We start from the raw sequence: 25,862 nt of genomic DNA on the forward strand, positions 1-25,862 counted from the left end.
AGCAGAGCTGAGTGGTTAAAAAATACGAGGGATATAAATGATAAATGTCTAACTATTACATTGTTTTGTGCACCTGAAACTAATAACAAATGTTAAATAAATAAATAAACAAATAAATAAATAAAAATAGAACTACCGTAGCTTCCCCCCAAAAAAATATTTGATATATCAACTCTGGAAACAAATTCCATTAATCTGGAAAAATTGTTTATCTCTCAAGTCTCAGTTTTCTCCTCTGTAAAATGGAAAACCCAAAACATTACCTCAGAGGATGGCCATGAGGACAGATGAACACATAGCACAATGTATTGTGTTGTACTATGATTATCAAGGTTTTGAAAACAGCATTCCTTTTCCAGTGGTCATTGCAAAAGGAAAAAGAATAAGGAAAGATGAAGTTGTAATAATGGCTCCCATTTTGTAAACTTGTGTCAAGGCAATATGCTTTAAAATATTATCTATACTCCTAACAACAACCCTGTGAGGTAGGTATTATTCTTCCCGTATATCAGATAAGTATCTAAGAACTGTGACTCAGAGAACTTCAGTACCTTGACCATGGTCACATATGCTAAGAGGTAAAGCTGGGATTAAACTCAAATCTCTATAACTTCAAATCCCCTTTTCTCTCAACCATCTTGTGCTGCTACTCTCTGAAGGAAACAAAATGTTTTGTAATTTCGTGAAAAACCTTCTCTCCTTTGGGACTATTTTGCATTCCCACTCTTCTTATTCTACCTCAAATATTTTTAATTAATATAATTCCTCCTTGTTAGCTGGTGATTCTTTTTGTTTCAATCTTTGAACATTTAACTCAGTCTAACTCTTGATCTCCAGAAATGTGCCAAATGTGACTGTACAATATTTTTACTACTGCAACTTAATTAACCCTTTTCAAGAGAGAGAGAAAGATTGACTTCTGTGATAAAAAAAAAGATTGAATTTATAGGTAAATTTCTATATCTGTAAGACCCTGATTTTTAAGTGTTTATCACATGCCTATCAATGGGCTGAGTGTTGTGGGGTTTTGTTTTGTTTTGTTTATTTGTTTCTGTGTGTGTGTGTGTGTGTGTGCGTGTGTGTGTGTGTAGGTGTGGGTCCCACTTCAGATGCCCAGCTTTTTCTTTTCTTTTTTCAATCTTACCATTCAATTTAAACATTTGTGGATCCAAGAAATGCAACAATGTAATGACAATAACACAGTGGTTACAAAGAAAGAAAAGGGTTGTCCTCTAGATCAAAGCTTTTAACCTAGGGGTCCAGACACACTGGTGCATTTCAATTACTTGTGTCACAGGGTCCATAATTTGGTGGTAATAATAATAGGTCAAATACTGAAGTTGGCAAATTATTACTGTTTTCCCATAAATTACAGTGGCTTCAAGGTTACCCCTCTAAATATATCCTTTTACTCACATGCATTCTGATATACTTCCTGGAGTAGGAAAGAAAAGAGAGCTAGAACTACGTAGTAATCAAGCTAGAAGCCCACTTTATCAATACAGTATTCAGGGAAGTGGACCTGCTCATAAGAAATACATTCTGCATGAGCATGTGTGTCGTGGCAGAAAAACAAAAAAACAAAAATTAAAAAAAGTTTGAGATATTCTCCTCTAGGAACTGAAGACAGAGACTAAGCAGGTCATTCCTTTTCAAAGATGTTTCCCATGACAACAACATGAAATAACAATACACCATTTAAACAAGATCCAAGATTCAAGGTCCAAATTATTTTTGATAATCTCTATCTACAACATTTAGTAAGTATTCAGCTCTTACTAGTTCATCTTCCACAATGTCTTCTGTGACAGACACTAGTAGTTGAGTATCCAATAAGCATTTCCTCATTCTTCCTTGATAACTAGACCCTGATTTTGTTCAGGCAGAAATTTACCCAACTTTGAGGGATAACGCATGATTAGCCTATTATCCTTTACAACTGATTGGTCTAGGGGTGTTTCATATGATGCCCTCCTGACCAATCGGGTAGGAGAATATCTGCTGGAGTTGTTCTGGGAAAGATTCACTTTTGTAATTAAAAACCATGTCATATAAACAGAAAGCTTGTTTTTTTGTTTTGTTTTGTTTTTTGTTTTGTTTTTTGAAATTCTTAAAAAGTTGTTGTATAAAGACATGAAATTTGGAGCTGCTCCCTTCATACTGAAATCATAAAGGAACATAAGACAGAGGATCATAGAGGGAAATATGGAAATAATCCATGTTTAATGATATCATAATGCCTTGGAACCACCATTGTCTATACTTATTATGGTTTAAATCATTATAGTAAATTTTGTTACTAGCAATTAATAGCATTCATATATATATATATATATATATATATATATATATATATATATATATATATCCTATTCCAACTTCACTTCTCTATGTCCAGCCCCAAATAGTTCAAATGAAATTGATGCCATCAGTCTCCTACCTGGTATTCTGCATGCCAACCATCTGGGAAACACTGGTTGTAGCTACTTCCCTCCAGCACTTTTGTTCAGAAACATACAGACCCTCCTTACAATGGGTTTCATACTATGGTACTCAGTTTTGCACTGGCTTCTTCTTAACCTCCTAGATCATATGTTTTCTGAGCCTGACCACTCCATTGCTATTGCTCACATATACCAATTGTGGAGTTCATTCTCTCTCCACAATTTGAATCCCAAACATTTTACCTATGGAACCACACGACACTCACGTAATTCATATCTATTTCAAACTCTAAAATCCAGGTTTGAAGGCAAAGTAATCTATAACTTAAATGAAAAGAGTAGCCATAGGTATGAATCCAATTGATATGATATTGAGATATTGTTCAGCATAACTGAGAAAGAAACATAAAAACATGGACAGAGAAGTCACTGAAAAAGGAGAGGATAAAATTCAGGGAGAATGGGAGTTGGGGGGAGGGTGGCCGGTTAGCTCAGCTGGTTAGAGTGTGGTGCTAATAACACCAAGGTTGCTGGTTTGATCCCTGCATGGGCTACTGTGAGCTGCACCCTCCTTAAAAAAAAAAAAAAAGAAAGAAAGAAAGAAAGAAAGAAATTCTTGGAGGATGGGAAGAGGTCAAGGCACAAATGTTGCATAAAGGAACAAAAGCAAGCTCACTTGGGAGTGAAAGAGCTTATTTCAGTACCAGGGGTCAGAATTTTCACCTGGAGTAACATCAACTGGGACCAATAAAAGACAATCATTTTAGGGAGCTGTGTGACTTTGTAGAGCAGAGACTGGGACCTAGCATTGCAAAATTGGATACCTTACCACTCAATAGAACCACAGCATCACTGAGAGAGAACAGACTGTCAAGTGAAGAAGTAGCAATGCCAGAGAATTATATTTGTTTTAGAGCACATGTGAATACACCTCCAGTACATTCTCATAAGCTGTTGAAGTCACAAGAGTTGTACAATTAAAATTTGAGTTATTTCTGTCAACATAATACTATACATAGCACTTGGGTTGTTCAAGCCTAGAAAATTTGGGCTACAACGCTCATCTTTTGTCATAAGAATACATCTTTGAACATACCTTCAATTCTTCAAAAATATATATACCATTCAAAGGAAGAATAAATAATATTTTTGCAAGAAGATAATATGCATTTTGCTAGGCTCTCTTTACTTTCAGAATTTGCAGAAATAAATCTATCAATTCTATGAGGATAATTCATACTAACTTGCATTTGTATTTTGTTTATTTCATTGTTCTACTTATAATCATGTCATGTTTCTAAATTGTGCTCTTTTAAGGTAGTTATGTCTGATTGTGTTGTTTTATTCAAATTAAGCAGAAGTGACAAGATAATTTATCTTATGACAGAACTTCAGCAAATTGAATATGCTTGTTTTTCATTTTATAGATTTTTTAATTCAAAATGTTATTGCATGGAAGGAAAGCCTTCCTTAACAATGGTGTAGACAATGCAGCTCAAGTAACCCTAAACTTGTTGCTAACATTTCATAGTTTTTAATTATTTTGTTCTTTTAGTTCAACAAAACGATTGGGTATATCTCAGGGTCATGGGTAACATCCACTGCGATTTATGGAAAAGCTTTTGAACTGAAAATAGAACCCTAGGAATATCTCCAGTGGGTGAACTTCTATGGTTAAGGATACAACAAAGTTATAGCTCAGCCTTCATAAATGCATATTTTATTGGAACTGACAAGGAAGGGAGGTGAGTTGTGGAACAGATAGCTAAGAATTCAAATAATTAAGTTTTACAACAGCATGGAAAATAAAGTATCGATCCTGCTTCTTTATCTAGATACCTGGATACCTCTTGGCCCCAGGAGCAATAATTTATTGTCAAAAATGTTCATTCACTAGGACACATGACTATTTCCAGTTGTCTTATAACAACAGTAAAACTTTCATTAGAGTGTTTACAAGTGGATTTTGATACTACTCTGATAGTCTAGATTCGATAATAAGTAAATACTGATTAGTATTTTCAATGTATTTAAATTAGCTCTTTGTATCTAGGATTAATGCAGTTAGAGGGCAGGTGTATAGTGTTAATGTCCAAATATTTTGGTCAAATAACTGTTTCAAATATATACAAATCATGTAAATAAATTTATTCATGAAACAATAAAGTTATTTTAACATTTTGAAAGGGACTACATCTAGAGGTTTCTGAAGCCATTAATTTATTTTGAATTCCCCACTACTTTCATTTGGATCAGTAGAAGTTGCATCATTTCTTGGACATACCCATAACTTCAATTAGGACTTATAAACTAAAACATTCTACATTTGTAACTTCAGCCCTGATATCTCTTTTGGGTTCCATTATTACATGTCCAATTACCTCTTAGATATTTACACATTAATGTGTTCTAATAACCTCAAATGCAACCCACACCTGCCCACATTCTCAGGTAGAAAACATAATGGTTAACAGTGATTAAAACCATGTTTTTTTAGAAGAAAATGGCCTATGTTCAAAACTCGTCTCTTTCACTTATTAACTGAGTTAACATGGATGATTTATTTAATCTCTGTGTACCTCAGTTTTCTCATCTGAAAAACAAGTATAATAATTACATCTAATAAAATTGGCATGGTAATTAAATAGGTTATATATTACATATGTATATTAAATACTTGGAAGACTACCGGGCACATAGTATACACTAGATATAAACTACTAGATTAGTAGTTTAACTACTAAAATCATAGCCCCCAAATCTGTGCCTATTCTGCTCAGTCACCAAAATGTATTCATGTTATTTCCTAATCTCTCTTAAATCTAAACACCCTTCTTAGACTTTACATCCACCTCTTTAATTCAAGTCAATGTCCCTTTTATGTAAACCACTGACATAACCTCTCATTAGTTGCATGGAGTTTCCCCCCTCTCTTTAATGCACTCTCCAAACTGTAGACACCATTATCTTTCTAAAACATAATTCTGATAATTACTTTCCTGTTTGACAAACTCCAATGAAGCACAAATAACCATAGAATAAAGTCATGAGTATTGAGTATGTCATGTTCTCAAATAACTTTGCCAACCTTATTTTCCACCAATCCAACTACTCACAGTTCCTTTCTCATAACAATAATGAACTGCTATTTACTTGCCCTGATCCTTACTGGGAAAACAGAGATATGAAAGTAAAGATGTAGAATAAACCAAACTTACTTTATTTGGTTATCGGCTCACATTTAAGTGATGATTACATTTTTAAAAGATCCTAGAGAGATGACTATCATTTTCTTTGATTTCATGGACTAATAAGTCATGACATGTTGCATGCATGTTTGTCATGCTAGAATAACCAAAATAATGAGTGGAAAGGAAACACTAATTTAGTCAAAGCAGGTTCAGATTTACTGTCCTATATTGAAAGGAAACACTTTTACAGCCTCTTTTGATGTTACCTAATAGAAACCAAGAACGTTAAAAGAAAGAAAGAAAAAGAAAGAAAGAAAGAAAGAAAGAAAGAAAGAAAGAAAGAAAGAAAGAAAGAAAGAAAGAAAGAAAGAAGTAAAGCCACTGATAAAAATTCTCTATCAAGGAATTTCTGGATATTTGTAGAGTAAACAATGGTCATGAGCAATCTCAGTAAGTGCTCTAATTGAAGTAACACAGTAATTCCTGAGATGAGTTTGGAAAATGCATAACCCTGTGAATTTACTTGAATGCTATATTCTGGAGTATTTGATTCCATTAAAGCTCTGTTCTACTTTCTTAACTTTGATACTCAAATCAAATATGCTTCATAAATCACCTGAAATCAAAACGTGTAAGTCTGTGTTTAACCTAATGGCATCAGAAAGACCATATATAATTACTTCTGCATTTCTCAGCAGAATTTGGCTCCCCTGTCTATGTCAAGCAGATGATGTAAAACATGACCGATGTCATGAAATGACTGGTCACCTCTGTAACCTTGACACTGCTTATTGGCACTAAGTAGGCAGCAAGAGGATTGGAGGCTTAAAGGGTTTGGTCAAGTCTTGACAGAAGATGTCTGACTTACAATATTTCTCTTTATAAACTTATGAAGTTTCCAAAGATTTCATCTAATGATCTTCCTGGACCCTGGCCTTAAATTTATTTAACCTTTATGGCAGTGTCCAACATATCCACACCTTTTAGGTCTTTCTTACCCTAGAACCCTGAACTAATTCCATACAGATCCAAGGGCCGATAAGGCATTATTGCCAGGAAGCTCACTGGCTTGGCATCGAGTCTCTTTCCCTGCCAGCATGTTACTAAATTAGCCCCTTAGATTCCTCATAATTGTTCTCTGACTTCTGACCTGTAACTGGAAGCCAACATAGACTAGTGTAAGAACTTTTTAACCACAAGTCAAGAGACTAAGTGTTTAATGTCCACTTTGTCTGCTGAATAATTGTATCCTATTTATTTTATTTCTCTGTATTCAAATTTCTTTGTTTTTGCAGTATATGGATTGGATTGATTTATTAAGGTCCCATCAATTTTAACAGTGCTAAGTGTTAATTACTACCTTTACTTTTCTAGGTTGTCCCACAGGCACTTTTAAATTATGAGAGGTGACAAGATTCCTTTCCTGAAATTATGTTCTCCTCATGATAAGGTAGGTAGGTAGGTAGAAATGAGCAGCAGAAGGAGAGACTTAGCCCCGGTTAGAAAGCCCCTTGCTGCAGTTCCTACCTGGGTCAAGACCCCTGGCAGCTGCCCAGCAGGATTCCTGGCTTACATGTCCTCCAAATCAAAGAAATGCATTGTTAAAAGCCAGAGAAGGGAGGAAGACATCCTGCTTATCAGAGTACACATCCTGTTTGCAGGATCACCCATACCTTACTAGCCCATCATGTACAGGTTTTCACATACCCCAAAGGATGTGTTTACACATGCCCCAAAAACCATGGGGATGTGTTTACACATCCTCCTAAATAAAAAAAAATAAAATAAAATAAATGCATTGCTAAATGCCAGAGGACTAGGTACCCCAGGGGGAAAAGAGAGATAAGAGAAGGGAGAGGGGGAGGAAATTCTACCCATAGAAATAAAAGCCTTCCTGAAATGTAAGGAGAGGCTGCTTCCTTGTCAGCCGGCACCATGTCTCAGAGTGTACTCTCTGTTACTAATAAACGCCTGCTGTTCATGCTGCACAAATTTCTGTCTCTTGATTGGAGTCTTTCCTTCATGAAGACAAGAACTTTAAACTGTCATTTCCTGGTAAAAAAAATTAATGTCCTCACAAGTAGAGGAAGAGCTATAGTCTCTCTCTCTCTCTCTCTCTCTCTCTCTCTCTCTCTCTCTCTCTCTCTCTCCCACTCTGTCTACTCTCTGAGAACACAGCAAGAAAGTGGCCGACTGCAAGACAGAAAGAGAATACTCTCTCACCAGTAACCAGTCCGCCAGCACCTTGACCTTGGACATCCCAGCCTCTGGAACTGTGAAAAAATAAATGTCTATTGTATGTCTATTGTTTAAGCCACCTGGTCTATGGCATTTTGTAATGGCAGCCTGAGCTGACTAGGACATCCCACATGCTACATATTCTCCTGAGTTAACAGAGATGTCTAGGACATAATCCTGTATGAATATTTTACCCTCTCCTTGTCATTCACTAGAATAATTACATCCTAGCCTAATGCAATTCTGAGTCTACAGTCAGAATTACAGCCGGGAAGCTATAATCCTTCCAAATTCTCAATATACATATCAATTAACAAAATACCACCTATTTACATATACATTAGGTTCTCAAAATACTATTATTGTAATGCAGTTTTGATAATATAAACAAGCAAGAATGCACTAGAGTATTATTATTTGATGAACTGGGTAACTACAGGGTCTATTTTGCTTTAATACGATTATTTGCAATGAAACACAATTTGGTGGTGTTTTGAGCAAAAGTAACTTGGACAGCAAGCCTTTTACCCTGATCAATAAAGGGGCAACTTGAACTACACTGGTGGGGAATTGTGTATTGTTCATGTAAAAAAAAAATTAAATGGAATTGGGCAACAGGTTTTTGTTGATCAAAAAATGTATTTGAGCACCTACTAACTGATTAAATTAATAATTAACAGACTATTCCAACCAAAGAAAAGACATTCACTTCTAGTTTATAATTTAATTTTAAGTTGACGGAACTCAATATTTCCCTTAATGCATAAAGAACATTTCTGTCTGTAAGAAGTGGGGCAATAAAAAGGTGGACTGCAATATTAAACACGGAATGTACTTACATCTTGCATTTCCAAACCAGAAGAAATTTTAAAAGTCCTATTCAATATTATTTTATAAAAATAGGGAACTGGGCAGCTAGTAATTGAGACATAGTATTATATTTGATCCTACCTAGCCCCAGATTACTCTAAAATATGAATGATCTGTACAGCATGGACATTTACAACTCTCAGCCTCAGCCCAACATACCAGAAAGCTAGCAAAATATATTGTTTTACTCTATGTTTTTATATATTCATGGCCAATATACACTAAGGTGCTGTTAGGGATTTTGTTAGGCAACCTATACTTCCCCTCTGACAAATGTATCATTTAGAACAGACAAGATGGAATTTGGCACAAATGGAAGAGTAATGAATATTTATTCAGAAAATATGTGAGTTCATTTTACTTAGAGACCTTGGTTGTACACACATGGGGTTTTAGCAAAAGCAGAATTTAGATTACTTGGCACCTACCCCTGCAGTGGAACAAATTTTGTCTGATTTAGGGGTCATAGTCTAGATATCGCAATTTTTTATATGGCAAAGTACTGGCACTCCAAGAATCCCAATCAAATTTTGGGATTATAGCCTATTCACAAATTAATTTGTGAAACTTGGAACGCTTTTCACAAAGAAAGCAATATTATACATGGTAGTATACTTTCTCAGAGTGTCCATTAGATTTTTCTTGCTTAATTCATGTTACATATAAAGTATTTATCACGGTTATAATGAATTCTAAAATAACTCGTATTATGGATCCATTATCATATAAAAATTTTTATATCTATTATCACATCTATACCTGCAAACAAAACAAAACAAATCTTATGGGATATATGAAATTGAAATTGTCATTTTATAGACTAGAAAAGGAAGTTAATTGTCTTTCCCAAGAACACAAATCTAGTCACAACTTACAGCTAATGTTTACGTAATTTAAATGCACAGTAAACAGTGCTGATTATGTGCTAAGCATGACTAAAGAGCTTTACAAATTAAAATAATTTGTCACTCTCCACCTCCCATTTTGTATTAATATTTTTATTAAATTGATTCTAAAATTTCCCCCAAAATATGATTGTAGTTTGCTCCACCTGCTTGAACCTTAATTAAAGAGTCTTGAAATGTTTTAAAACAAAGGAACAGGACAAACAAATAAAGAAACAAAAACTCGTAGACACAGACAATAGTTTAGTGGTTACCAGAGGCTAAGGGGGGTAGGGTGGTAGATGACAGGAAAGGGGATACAATATATGGTTATGGAAGGAGAACTGACGCTGGGTGGTGAACACACAATGTGATATATAGATGATGTATTACAGAATTGTACACCTGAAACCTATGTAGCTTTGCTAACCATTGTCAATAAACTTTAATTTAAAAAAAAAGTTTATTACTTGCAACAATTGGCAGAATGTAAAGGGGTAAAAATCACATTTGGGAAAGGCTCAAAACTTGTTTATGACTTATTTCGAGAAATAGTATTTCTGGATCACTCCATTTTAACACGGAATGTTTATTTTACGTACATCCCTACCCCAGAACTGCCATAACCTGTTCTGTTTTGTTTATTTATTTAGATAGTACAGAAGGAAAAACATGTTTGCCATAGGTGGATCATTCTAAGTGTCAAAGGAGTAGATTTTACTTAGAATTCAGAAAACTATACTCATCCATTCAATTTTCATTAAAGCAAGCTGATCTTAAAATCATTAAAATAGAAATACGGTCAGAATGAAGGGCAGGCTCTCTGGTGGCCTGAAGGGCAGTTGGACATGCATTAGAGCTTGAAGATGAGAGCAAGGACACTGCCACTGACAGAAGAGTTTAAATAGGGAGAAGCATCTATACACATTTATTTTCATTCTCTTTTTCTTTTCTCCTCACCAATATGTCTTCTAATCTGAACTTCTTACAGGGATAAGTGAGAGAGTAAGAACTAAAAACATATTTAGAAGAGATGAATTTCAACACTAAGCTAAACTATGTTATTCATTTACCTAAAGAATATTTAGATTGAGGGACATTGAAACATACTGGTTAAGAGTGCAAGCTTTGGAGTCAAAAGCCTAGATTGGAATCTTGGGTCCATCACATACTAATTACGTCACCTCCAAGGTCAGTTACTTAGTTTTTGCCTCAGGTTTAAATTGGCAAAGTCATGATAATAGTAACAGCAGTCTCATAAAATTGTTTTAAAGATTAAATAAACACATGTAAAAATCTTACAATACTCTCTAGTATATAACAAGCCCCAGTAAGAGTTAACTACTGTCCTTGTTTTTGCTATTGGTGATAGTAATGTTATTTTTAAATAGCATGCTATAGATGCTAGGTTGATAGCTTAATACAGAGATCTATATGAATCATAACTGCACATATACTCTCAAATATTAGTGATGGGATACCCTAATGAGAAATAATGTCATATTCTAAAATAATATAGGAAAACCAAAATCTCCAAATGACCTTATATCAAACCCTCCTGCTGCATGCAGCCCGCAGGGTGAAGGTTAGACTGGCAGAGTGCATCTTTCTATCAGGACTTCCATTTACATTGGCTCATGGACCAACAGATACGAACAACATAGAAGCCCTAGAGGGTATAGGCATCATGGACAGGTCCCTATTTTATGACTCGATTTCTTTATAGAGCAAGAACCTCTTTCCAAAGCATCTGAGTGAACTTTGGACTCAGAAAGACCTGAGTTCTCCCCTTGGCTTCATTTTACGATAGGAATGTGAACATGGACAAATTATTGAACTTCTGAGACACAGGCCCATTTGTAAAATGGAGTGAAAACTTTCATACTAGGCAGATACTAATAACAAAAGATGATGTATACAGAACATAGTGTCTTACTTATAATGAGGCTTTAGCAAATTACCTATTCTTACATTGTTATATTATACTTTAAATTGGAAAATTAAGCACTAATTTACCTTTCTTAAAAAATTAAGTTTTGTGTGTATGTACGTATGTGTGTATTTTTATATTCAGGCAAACTCCCTTGTCCTCAGAGATCATGGCTAAAACAAAATCCTTTTTACTTGAGAAGCTCTTTAAAGTCCAAAATGTTGGCAAGAACAGATTCTTAAGTCTCTTTTATGAATTAGTAGACCATCATTCCCAGCTTTCAAATCACTTCTCCCAATATAGACCACAAACAGTCCAAATATTTACCCTCACCCCTCTAAAGTGGGAAAAAACTGGGGTTGTTCTGAAGCTTCATTCATCACTTCCCCAGTTTTTGTTTGTTTGTTTGTTTGTTTTCTTTTTTGAAGTGGCATGTCATTTCGGTTTTCTTTATTTTTATTTTTATTTATTTTATTATTTTCAGGCATATAAAACAATGTAATAGTTAGACTTTTACACCCCTCACAAAGTGATAACCCCCCTCCCCCAATCTACTACCCCTCTGGCATCGTATGTAGCTGTTACAATTCCGTTGACTCTATTCCCTATGCTGTACTCCACATCCTGTGACCATACAGGTATGTATATATATATATAATTACAGTTGACTATAATACTGAATTAAACTCAGTATTACGCAGCTTCAGCTTCAGGTGAACACTGCAGCTCACTCCCAAGCAAATTATGGCATTGTACCTGGCATGGCTGGTGGTCCCAGGTGGAGAAGCAGATGTATAATGGACCTATTTGAAAATGCTACATTAGAGAAAGGGCTCTACAAACAAAATTAGTAAGACTCGAGGGTTGCTCTTCCTTCTGTTCCATCATAATTTATCATCTAGGAAAAAGAATTGCTAGGTAAACCATGGAGGAGAACAATTAAGTGGGAAGGCAAAGCAGAGGAGTTTAGTAGCAGCCTGGATATTGCCCAGGGAGAGAGACTGCAAATAAAGGCATTCAGCTCGTATGTCCATGCATAGTAAGCCATTTAGCTAGCATATGAAATGTTTCAGGTTGTCCCATGGATACAGACAAGGAACTAAATATTGACTCAGCAGGAGCTCAAATGGGAGATCTAATTAAATTAAATGGTACTAAGGGGAGACTTGTTTCATAGACTCCAGTAATTACTTAAAACACAAAAGAGACCAAGTAAAGGTAATAAAAGTATAGTAATAACCAGACAGACCTGTCTATCTGTCTGTCTGTCTGTCTGTCTATCTATCTATCTATCTATCTATCTATCTATCTATCTATCTATCTATCCATCCATCCATCCATCCATCCATCCATCCATCCATCCATCCATCCATCCATCCATCCATCTACCTATCTATCCATCTATCAATATACATACACACTCACATATATATGGGTGCCAAAAAAATGTATACACATTTTAAGAAAGGAAAAAACTTTCTTAAAATTGTAATACTCAATGTACACTGATATAAAAAGATGAATACAAGTCACGTTTGACTTCTGCAATTACAAGAGGTGCTCAAAGTGGTTACCATCAGCATAATTTTAATGGAGTTTTTTTTTTTCCTTTCTTGTTTATACATTTTTTTGGCCATATATATATTGAGTGGTAGGGAAGATATGAGCACAGAAGTGACCAAACGTTCAAAGGTTATGATTGGGTCAATTTTGTAAAATGAGTGGATGTCGTCATGACCATAAGTAATCAGTGATGACTTTTAGGTAAAGTCTGACACTCACACATGCATCAGCATGCTTGTTTTAATTTTACTTTAATGACTGTCTATGTGCAGAAATGCTTTCAGGTAATTTCCTTTCCATGGAAGATCATGACTAAGAGCTCATAGAGGATCGGTGTAATATTTCTGAGCTCTAAAAGTGCTGTGCTGCAAGTGCCACTGCAGAAGCAATCAGTGTGAAGGACTATGAGGATGACTTAAGAGTACTCAGCATACAATGTTATATTTCAGAATACAATGCTGGAAATATGGGGTAGCGTGTATGTGAACAGCAGACAGGTAAAGAAGATTTCATCTCTGTGATGCCAAGGCCACTATACTGAACACTGTGGGTGGCAGAGCCCCTCCTATGAGAGTGAACTGGAGGATGGAGATGGAGAAGGAAGAAAAAAGACATCTCCTTCCTTGTACCTGAACTTCTTGAGCCTTAATTCCTCATTTATAAAATGGAGATAATAGTGGGACTTACCTCAGAGCATTGTTGTGTGTATAAAACAATTAATACATGTAGGGGATTTAAAATTATATCTAGTCATTAAGAACTCAATAAATATTAGTTCCCATTGTTATCATTACTCTCAGAATTATCACAGAAGTGAACAATAAGAACCTTGTCCTAGAAAAGTACTCCTTTTGCTTAAAGTGCAAAACAGGGACCCTGAATCTGCTCAATGTTCCATTTTTGCTAAAGCTTAGGTGCCCTTCTGTTGGACAACTTAGCATTGCACGTATTTCCTTTAGAATCAGAGGACTAGGTTTCAGATCCTGCCCTGCCTCTTAATAGCTTTCTGATCTTGGAGAAGTCGCTCAACATCTGTGAATTTCAGTTTCTATATATCAGACAGTTGGTGTTTTTGTTTGTTTGTTTTTGTTTTTGTAAAGATTATGAAAGCAAATCCATTTCAAATATTTAGGATGGTGGCTAGCATTAATAAGCACTCAATTTTATTACATACACAGACAGACATATGCCTATATTACATATGATTTACATATATGTATAAGCTATACTTACATGTGTGAACACATACACACCACCACCCTTTATTCTCTCTCTCTCTCTCTCTCTCTCTCACACACACACACACACACACACACAAACTATGCAGGAAAAATGTTTATGGGTCTATGTTGGTACTATTCCTCAATCCAAACAGCTCTTTCCAGATTTATTATTAAAAACTTTACCTTGCATTCTAGGGAAATTTATATCTATCTATCTATCTATCTATCTATCTATCTATCTATCTATCTAATTTATACGTATTTAATTAGAGTAGGCATAAACCACAAAGAATCAGGATACACAAAAAGTCAGCATAAAGTGTCAGTGCTATTTCGCTTGCAGGGAGGAGTCAGGAAATGGAACCAATTACCAGGGCAACAGTCTAAGACCATCTCAAAGTAGCAAGGTTACATAATGGTAAGAGTAAAATATCAAAATTAGGTATTATTTCACTTAATATACAAATGAAACAAGGGAGTCAAAAGTTTATCCCACTTATAGTATAATAATTTTTACATTAAATGTAGTAGTTCATTTTTCGGAAAATGATACCAGTAACTTTTAGAAGTTTCTGTTACACAATGACTAGAAAATATCAAATGCAACTAAGCAGTGATGCTATAGCTCAATATGTACCATTAAATTACATACTGGGCTAGTGTACATTTCAGTTTAATATAGAACTGCATTTTGGGTTTCAGAAGGCAGCAATTGTTATATTTTGGCTTTTATTCTAGATGCTTAACATAGTTAAGGCGACAGTTCGATCATATTAATTGAAGGTAGTTAAATTTTAATAAACACTCTGTCTTGCAACCTACATAAACTGTGTAATGCTTACATGGAATGAAACCAGAGTTATTTAATTGGTATTTTACAGACATGCACTACACACACACACACACACACACACACACACACGCTTAAAAAATATGTAAAAAGCAATCATTCTAAATATACTGTGGTTAACAGTAAAAATGCAAATGTACCATAGAACTAAAGTAATATGAACAGCACTACTTGATAACTAGGATAAAGGTTCTAACACAAAGCTAAGCCTGCATCAGTCATTCTAATGATAATGACTTGTAAAAGCATCTGGTTTCCAGTAGAGAACTATTCTATGAAAGTCAGTAAATCTTTTCCAAGTTTCACATCTGTAAAACCAGGATAAGGCTACGACTATCTTGAAGTCTGAACAAGGTATTAGATCAAACAGAGATCCCCAGCATAATGTGAGCTAGAAGGTCCTCATGCAGCATATGCTCTCTGGCTCCTCGAAAGCTTCATGTACATAATGTAAAGTTAAGTTGCCAAAGAAGTAGACTGGAGAAGTTCAGCAAAGTCTCCATTGTGCCATGACTTTTAAACCTCAGGAATGGTGTGGGCCATCAGGCTTTTCATAATGCTTGGTGCCATCCACTTAATGACATGTTCAAAGACAAAAACAGGCATGATTGTAATAGTAACTACAGTCCCAGATGTTGACAATATGTCTGCAATTTGAGAGTCCTTCAACCCAATGACATTCTGTCCATTAATTTCATAGATGCTGTGTTCTGTGAGAAGACCATTTTTGGCTGCAGAACTCTCTTTCACTATGGATGTTATTTTTCCATTTTTAAAGATAAAACCAACATGTCCAGTACTATCCTTATGCATAGTAATTGTACGTTCAAAGGGCCTGTCACGAATAGTAATCTTCTCTCCAAAAGGCTGTTTGAGCACCTTGTGTGCTTTATCAGAGCTCCAGCCTGCACAGTTCTCCCCGTGATCTGGAGCACTTGGTCCCCGAATCTCAGACCAACCAACAGGCAGGAGAGTTTGCCTGGACTACCTGCACAAATATGCCATTATCTACAGATTTCAGCCTGAGCCCAATTTTCCCATCTTGATCCTTCCACAAAATGACTTCACGAATCCCTGGCTTAATTTCTGCTCTACGCATTCCTACATCATTACCAGTTACAGGAGCCACCATATAGTTCATACTACAACGTCTTGCTACCAACTGCCCCTGAGTTGGTGCTCCAGGGACCAGGGCCATATTTGCACGTATCTACTCTTCATTTAAACTCAAGTCCATGTACTGAGAGAGCTCCGGATGCAATTTAGGATAGAGATTTCCAGCTTGAGAGATGGGAGCAGAAGCTTCAGACAAAATTGCTGGGTTGGCAGAGTTTGCAGAAAAGGCCCTTTGAGCCTGAATTACTTTGTCTACCTTCAGGTCTTCAAGAGATGGTTACAGAGACACTTTTGCAAGATTTTTCTAGGCCGCAGAAACCACCTCGCTGGCACGGCCACCTCCGGGAACTGGCACGGACTTCCGAGAACCGAAGGGAGGAAAATGGCACGTGTCTGAAGACCTCCCTTGAGTCGCGTCATGGCCAAAATTTTTATTTTAAGCTCGGTTTCATAGTCCTTTTCTCCTCTCCATCTAACCAAATTATTCCAATTCTTTATTATTGAGCTCAAATTTTCTGTAAAATTCTTCAGACTATTCAAATCATGTACTTGCTTTGCGGCAGGTCTTTGGTATCTTTTGACCAAAACATTTACTTCTTGTTTACTAATTCTGTGCTGCTCTTAGAGCAGTTCTGTAACATATTGGAGTGTTGTACTCTGCCCTAGATTTTACAATCTCATGCTGTTAGAAATTTTCATCTTGCCAAAATGGCACCCTTGAATTTTTGGGTAGCTGAAGTTCTACTCTATATTGCAATTGAATAAATCTGAACATGTGACATTTGCATAAACGTCCTAATGTTGAACAAAAATGTCTCTATGCCTAATCTTCCAATCTAAGGGCTAAATGTCTCCATTTGCATTGGCAAGAAGTAGATTAAAGTCTGAGTATCTGTCTGAAGACCCTTTCCTTGTGCTGAATACAGTTACGGACAGCCTAAGATTGACTTTGTGCATTTCTTCTATTACTCATCAGCCATGTGTAGACCAAACTTTAACCTTGACATAGAGCAAAGACGTTTTTTCTTTATCAAAGCTTATAAGAAGTGTTGCTGCTAAAAGAGGATTGGGCAATAAGCCATTTCATGAGATGCAGAGAAATTATCGCACTGAAAAGAGAACATTTTCCTAAGCTTCTTTCTTTAAAATTAATTTGAAATAAACTTTTATACCAATTAGATTAAATATATCAACGAATAATATCACTTATTGGTAAGTTATCATTATGCCATATTATGTGGTACTGACTACTACTCTGATGACGACGACGATTACTGCTGCTACTACTAGTTAATATTTAATGAGCACCTTCTATATTCTAGACAATATGCACCTTACATGCAATAGTTTCTCTCCTAGAAGGTATTTATCAGCCAGTGAACAACTCTTTTGTCTTTTCCTTTCCTAGTACAGAAATGATGGAGGCCTCATAGTGAGATTCTATAAAGTACATAAACCCTGCTTCTGAGTAACAACATAGAGAAAAGCGTCCTAACAATTTGTATCAAGCTTAAATGTGAGCGATGTAAAAACTTTAAGTAATTGAAAATTTAAAGTTGTTTTATTATGACCAAAGAGCCAATCTAATTTGATAATTCAGTGTTGTCCAGAAAATCCTCCGCTAGTTTTTTTTTTTTTTCAATTGTAGATGTTATTTTTCATGCTATGCAATATAGAACCTGAGGCTAAACTAAAACTGATTTATCTTTGTGCAGAAGAGGAGTGGATTTGTATTCTACATTTGATTGAAAGAGTAAGTGAAGTCCCTAAAACTTTCATGAATGTCCATTTTGTTATTAGCAATAAGAAATAATACCACGCCTTTGTCTGCACACATACGCGTGTGAATGAACACAGACACAGTAGTTGCTCGGTGTTTGAAATGTATGAGTGATGTCTAAAGGGCATGTATTCCTACTGAAAAAAAGACAACAGAACTTTATCATAAAATTCAACCATGAAGTGCCTGTGACTCAGGGCTTCACCAAAAAACTTTCCTGAGACTTCTAACTATTGCAGAGATGACTGAATGTATTTGTTCCCCTACGGCTATTAGAGTGTTATTTACTTATTTACACAGATTTTTTTGGATCAGCAACGTCATCACAAAGCAGCATTCCCAGGCCATATTATCATGACTCTGCTTAAAAGCCTTCACTAAATTGAGACTTAATGCTGTAACTTCAGGTTAAATTGAGAGTCAATGTAAGAAATGTTCATTTGAACATTTCTGTCTTTACAGACCCCTAAGTTAGGACATCATGTATCATGTTAGAAATTATTATACAGGTAATGACCACACACAATACATTTATCTTTAAATTTGAAGCCTGATAAACATTTTCTCTCTTTAAAGAAATGTCTATACTGTCTATCCTCAATGAAAACTATATAATGTGGTTAATAATTAATTTTCAGTTTACTATAGCTAGAATAACTGATTTACCCAAAAGTTCAATAATACCCCTTTCTTTAATTTTTCTTTAAAAAAAACTTTAGGATCTGTTTTTATATTTAGTTTCTAATTTAAATTTTTTTCCTGATTAATGAAACTGCTACAATTTTTTTTAGAAGCATGAGAAATACAAATTCTGTTTGTAAATTAACATGTCCTATAATGATAGATTTATTTTTGCTTGTCTTTTCTTTCTAACTGAATTCCTTGAGAACAAGGACCTTCTTTATTCACCTCTGAATGTTGTTTCAGGGCAACAAAATGAGAATAAATATATGTTAGTGTGGAACAACACAAAAAGCTCTGAAACTAGAGCCTGGATTCACATTTTCACTCCATCACTAACTAACCAGATGACATTGGCAAGTTATGTTCATTTATTAGCCTTAGTTTTTTTGTCAACAAAATACCAGAAGTGTACTTGTAGCATTGTTGAGGGGATAAAATAATACATATAAATGTGTCAATAAGAGGAGGGAATTCATCAAACTCAGAATTTTCTATGATCACGTCTTTCCTGTCCACAAAGAAAGTGACAGTAAAAATGCAATGATGTTGTCATTTGTCTCTGGAGTCGGTACATTCAAAGAGAACCTAAAAAAAGTTGTGCAAGCGGCTTACAGAAGTCCTACTCTCAGAAGGGTAGGAAAGGAGGAAGAATATGGTGTGTGAGGGTAGAAGTAAATACAAATGTTGTTAATTTCAGTCACAGATCAGTTTTGGCCCGATCTCATAGGGGACTGTGAAATTGCACAGCAGAGCTGGTTCCACCTTTAGGCAAAATTTCTGGCCTATTGTATCCTCCTCTCAGTTAGTCACCAGCTATAGGCTTCCAGGGCATGCAGGAGTGATGGTGCATAACCATCCAGATAGGGTTATTCCTGTAGGGCTGAGGACAATTATCTAGATAAGGGAAGAGCTGTGAAATGTTAGCAGCCCACACTGGCAATAGCTGGGAGATGGGTGACCTACCAAGTAAAAGGATCTCGTAGGAGTAGCAACATCCATAATAGCATTATTAGCTTTTCCTTAATTTTTATCTTCCCTTAGGCCAACAGTTCTCAATCAGGGACAATTTTGCATTTGGCCATGTCTGAAAACATTTTTGGTTATCACAACTGAGTGGTGGGGGGACACTGGCATCAAGTGGGTAGAGACCAGGGACACCGCTAAACATTCTACAAAGAATTTGTTTGTGGGGAGAGGACAGTACCCCAACAAATAAATATCCAGCCTCAAATCCTAAATGACACAGTGCTAAGGATGAGAAACCCTAGAATAAACAAAAACATGAAAGTCAGTATTACAATTCATTACTAAAAGTTATTGATTTACTATTAATGCCATTCATACTTTACTAATCAAAGGAGGAGAATGTGGAACTGTATTGATTTTCCTAGGGAACACACACACAATACACACACCACAAATACACCCTCATAGGGACTTTTATCTTATGAATACAACTAGTATTTCTTCATAATTTGCAATAAGCATAAATTCAGCATGCAGTCATGAACTAAAATGGCTATTTTTTGCAAATGTCACCAACCCTGTCTTGTGCCTTTTTTCACATCTGCTTTCAATTCTGCCTTTATCCACACCTTTATGGATTTTCACGACAGTACTTTGTTGTCCTAGAATCTTTAACCTTGATTTTAATTTCTCTCTGCTTTTGTTCTGTGCCTTTTCGCCCTGGCTTCCAGTTGAACACCAGGATGTTTGCATCCAGCTTTGCTCTTTTCCTTTAGCTGCACTTTGTCTAATGGAGAATCTGGCACCATCCTACAGCTGTCAAATACATCTTGTTCACTTTCATGGCCTCTCTTTCCACCTCTTTAAAATTCTGTGGCTCAAGTTGTTTAGCACACAATAGAAATAATTAACCCCTCTCTTCTAAAGATTGATAAAAATTAAGCTAAGATTTTTTTCTAAAATACAAATAGTCTTGTCCATTAAGTCTTAAATTCTTCCACTATTTTCATTTTTAATAATATGGAACTATTTGACATATAAATAAGAATATGGCAATTATTGTAAGGAGTAAATTTAACAGTAGAGAGTCTCATATCACATTTGTATTTTTCATCCTTTCCCCCTCCATTTCTTTCCTTATCAAACTTTATGTGTGTGTGTGTGTGTGTGTGTGTGTGTGTGTGCATGCTTCATCCAGATATTTTGTCCTCTCCATCACTTAATTTTCACAAAACAAATCACTGCTGTTCTGTGAGAAATACCACAACAGTTTCAGTAAAGCCATGCCAAGTCAATCCTGTAATTATGGACAATAGTGTGTACTATTTTGATACACATGTTTCATTTCCCTCTGGATCTTAAAGTAACAATTAATTCCTGAAGCATCTGATCTCATTCTCACTGATGTACACTGTTTTAGCAAAATTCTAGAAGCATTTCTGTTTTAAAACAAGTACTTGCTATGTCATATTATAATTTGTCACTTAGTACTGACAGGAACATTTTGGAAAGGAACTGGGAAGCGAAAGGGTCAGCAAAAGGGAATACAATCAAGGATTCTGGAAAGATGGTACAATAGAAATTACCATAACTCTACCTCCCCACCCAGACTACAACTGTACTGGTGGAATCTATCTGATATAACTATGAAGGAAGTATGACGTCTATTGAAGGCTTGCAATTTCCAGAGAAAGGTTTGGAAGGTACATTATAGTTAATTTCTATCAATTTTAGCTCTTAGCGCAGTCTGAGCTATCCATTCCCTACTCCTCAGCCACTTGTCAGGCAGCTTTGCAAGTGTTCCGGGGGCAGCTTGCAAACAATGTGTGAGAGACAGGGTCAACAAAATGGACCATGTACTCTAAATATCAGGAATCCATTCCCTGATCACTGATTACTATTTCTCATCACAGAAGTGCAGGCAAAAAGGCAGCTACCATAATTGTTACACCTACCTTTATTGTTGCAAGCCCTTTATACTCTGACTGAAGTGACTACCGGGGGATTTAAAGGTTGAGTACTTTCATTTACCTACTTTATTTTTTCTCTTTCTCTGTTTTAGAAGCCAGACATTGAAGATTAGGACATTCAAAAGCAACCACATATACAGGGGAAATTATAAAGTCACTATATATGCCCTGGGAAGACGCACACTCAGAAAAGACCTGAGAAGAATTGGTTTACACTTCAGGTGATTTGTGGCACAGAGATGGCCTTAAACAATCAAAAAGCAAAACAAAGCAAAATTAAAAACCCCACACAAAAACAAAATAAAAAGCAAACAAACAAAAATATAGCAAACCCTAGGAAAGAAGGAGTATCTGATTTCCAGAGTTACCATATTATTAAACTCAAATGTCCAGTTTTCAACAAAAAAGCTGGATGTTCTATCAAAGAAAAGAAAAAGAGTAAAAACAAACAAACAAAAAACAAACAAACAACTGTCAGATTTAAAGGCATGGCAGATATATAAGAAAAAAAAATGTTTAAAGAATTGTATTAAAGATGCTTAAAAACTAAAGGAAAACATGGAGTAAGTCAAGAAAATGACATATGAATGAAAAAGAAATATCAATAAAGAGACGGGAAACATAAAAAAAAAAGAAATTCTGGAATTAAAAAGTACAATAACTAAAATTAAAAAAAAAAAAAAAAAATCTCTACAGGGGCTCCCAGTCAAGATGGCAGAGTAGGTTAACGTTGTGTTTGCCCCATCCCATGACCACATCACAAATACAACTAAACTACAGAGCAACCATCATTGAGAATAACCTGACATCTACTTGAATAGAAGTCCTATAATTAAGGATATACAAAAGAAGCCGTATTGAGACCAGTCAGAGTGGTAAAGATTTGGTCCAGTCTGGTATCACACCCACATGTGATGATTAAAAATCAGGAGGGATGGATATCTTGGCTTTGTTGGTTCCCCCTGAGGATTGAAGATTCCCAGCTCCACACCAGGCTCTCTGGCCCAGAGTTCTAGTGCCAGGAAGATAAGTCCCCATTATACTTCTGGCTGTGAAAACCAGCAGAGATTGTGGCTGAGTGAGACAGAGGGTTGCTGAAGTCCCAGGCACTCCTCTTAAAGGGCCTGTTGATGGACTTACTCCCTGATGGACTCACGCGCCATGAGCTCCAGCACTAGCACAGCAGCTTGAAAGGCACCAGGGACATATAGGGGGAAAAAAAGAATTGTCTGGCTTTAGGGCCAGGGCTGAAAGGGCAGTTTTCTGACAGACAGAAGTGTTGGCAGAAAACACTTTTCCTCAGATGCATCTCCTTCCCCCACCCAGCCTGCATATACATATTGGCATCATATCTGAGCTTTCATCAACTTGGTGAACACCACTTGTCCTGCCTTGGTGATCCCTGAGACCCCACCCAAATTGTAGGCCTACCCAAGGTGCTTCCATTGGCTTTTCCATATAAATGGTCTGTCTTATCTCATGCTGCAAACTTTCTTAAAATATCTCAAAGGCTCACAAACTTCAAACAAGCAACATGTAGCCTTGGCATGCCTCATAGCTCTTGCTAAGCAGCCCAAAACCAGTGCTAATAGCAGCCAGACTCAGATTTCAGCTTAGCCTCTCACAAGAATCGCCAAGCTTCAGCACAAGTAGCAACCATCTCAGGTCACTATGTAGCTCATACTAAGTGGCCCCATGCAGGACACAGGCAGAAGCTGAATTTGGCCTGCAAGAGAGCCCAACAGGTCCCAGAACCAATATACCCAGTGGACAGCTTAAGACCACACTAGAACACCACATACCCACCTGCACAAATGACACACTCAAGGGCAGACTGAGCAGGCACCAGAGCCCTGCTAAAGCAAATCCTGTTCTGTAGGGTCAGCACCTGCACATCACCTCCTCCACTGTAGTCATGGCCAGTCCTCACAACCAATCAGCCTGAGGGTCAATCCATCCCATTGCTGTACAAACAGCAACTAAGACTCAACTACAACAGGAGGGCACACACAACCCACATAAGGGACACACCTTCAGCACCCAGCTCAGGTGACCAGGGAGACTGTGCCACTGGGCCCCACAGGACACCTACTACCTAAGGCCACTCTACTAAGACTGGAAGACATAGCAGCCTTGTCTAATACATACACACAAACACAGGGAGATGGCCAAAACAGGGAGACAAAGACACATGTCCCAAATAAAACAACAGAATGAAGCTCCAGAAAAAGAACTAAACAAAATGGAGACAAGCAATCTACTAGATGCAGAGATCAAAGCACTGGTTATTAGGATGCTCAATGATCTCGATGAAAACTTCAAAGAGACAGGAACCATAAAAAGGAACCAGACACAAATAAAGAATACAATAATGAAATGAAAAATACATTAGAGAGAATCAACAGAAGATTAGATAAAACATAAACTGAATTAGAAATTTAGAAGATAGCAGAAAATATCCAATCAGAACAGTAAAAGGAAAAAAAGAATTAAAAAAATAATGAGAATAGTTTAAGGGGTTTCTGGGATTACATTAAGCATACCAACATTTACATCATAAGGGTACCAGAAAGAGAAGTGAGAGATTGCAAGGAATTGAAAACCTATTTGAAAATATAATGTTGGAAAAATTCCCTAACCTTAAGAAGGAAATAAATATATAAGCCCAGGAAGTGAAGAGAGTCCCTAACAAGATGAACCCAAAGAGGCCCATACCAAGCACATAATAATTAAAATGCCAAAAATTAAAGACAAAGAGAACCTTAAAAGCAGCAAGAGAAAAACAATTATCAACCAGGGAACTCCCATAAGACTGTCAGTTAATTTCTCAACAGAAATTTGCAGGGATTGGCAGGACATATTCAAAGTGACAAAAAGAAACGACCTACAACCAAGGTTACTCTATGCAGCAAAGCTATCGTTTACAATCAAAGGACAGATAAAGAGCTTGCTAGACAAGAAAAGGGTAAAGGAGTTTATCACCACCAAACCAGTATTACAGAAAATGTTAAAGGGGATTTTTTAAGAAAAAAATAACAAAAATATTAAAAATATGAATAATAAAATGGCAATAACTACATAGGTATCAACAATTAACTGTAAATGGATTAAATGTTCTAATAAAAAGACATAGGGTGGCTGAACACATTAGAAAATAAGCCTCTTACCTATGCCACTTACAAGAGACTCACTTCAGATTGAAAAACACACAGACTGAAAATAGAGAGATGGAAAAAATATTTCATGAAAATGGAAACAAACAACAGAAAAATTGGGGTTAAAATACTTATATCAGACAAAATAGACTTTTAAAAAAAGGCTATAATGAAAGATGAAAAAGGATCCAGTAATTCTCTTCTGAGTATATATCAGAAGAAAAGCAAAACTGTTATCTGAGAGGACATACAAGTACCGTGTTTCACTGAAAATAAAACCTAGTCAGACAATCAGCTCTAATGCATCTTTTGGAGCAAACATTAATATAAGACCCTGTATTGTATTGTATTGTATTGTATTGTATTGTATTGTATTGTATTGTATTGTATTATATTATACCCAGTCTTATATTATAGTAAAATAAGACTGGGCTTTACATTAATTTTTGCTCCAAAAGACACATTAGAGCTGATTGTCCAGCTAGGTCTTATTTTCAGGGAAACATGGTATGTGTCCATATGTTCATTGTAGCATTATTTATGGTGATCTGGATATGGAGGTAACCTATCGATGGATGAGTGGAGAAAGAGAATGTAGTACATGTGTGCAATGGAATATTACTCAGCCATTGAAAAGAATGAGGGCTTGCCATCTGTGACAACATGGTTGGATCTGGAAAGTGTTATTATGAGTGAAATAAGTCAGACAAGAAGGACGAATACCATGTGATTTCACTTACATGTGAAATTCTGCAAAACAAAATAGATGAGCAAACAAAGCAGAAATAAATTCATGAACACAAAGAAAATTTTGATGATTGCCAGATAGGAGAGGGTTGGGAGGCTGGGTGAAAAAGGGGAAGGGATTAAGATGTACAAATTTGTAGCTACCCAATAGTCATGGGGATGTATGCATAACATAGGAAATATAATCAGTTATATTGTAACAACTATATATGGTGTCAGATGGATAGTAAATTTATTGGGGTGATCACTTC

General features: G+C 36.1%; 1 protein-coding gene and 1 pseudogene across 5 annotated transcripts in view; both read right to left on the reverse strand.

The window, feature by feature from the left end:
- Positions 1 to 25,862, reverse strand: part of CTNNA3 (catenin alpha 3) — a 1,442,547-nt gene that overhangs the window by 18,660 nt on the left and 1,398,025 nt on the right. The window lies entirely within an intron of this gene.
- Positions 15,710 to 16,325, reverse strand: LOC109447427 (syntenin-1; annotated as a pseudogene).

The sequence above is a fragment of the Rhinolophus sinicus genome, linkage group LG07, assembly GCF_036562045.2.
Source record: "Rhinolophus sinicus isolate RSC01 linkage group LG07, ASM3656204v1, whole genome shotgun sequence".
NCBI lineage: Eukaryota > Metazoa > Chordata > Mammalia > Chiroptera > Rhinolophidae > Rhinolophus > Rhinolophus sinicus.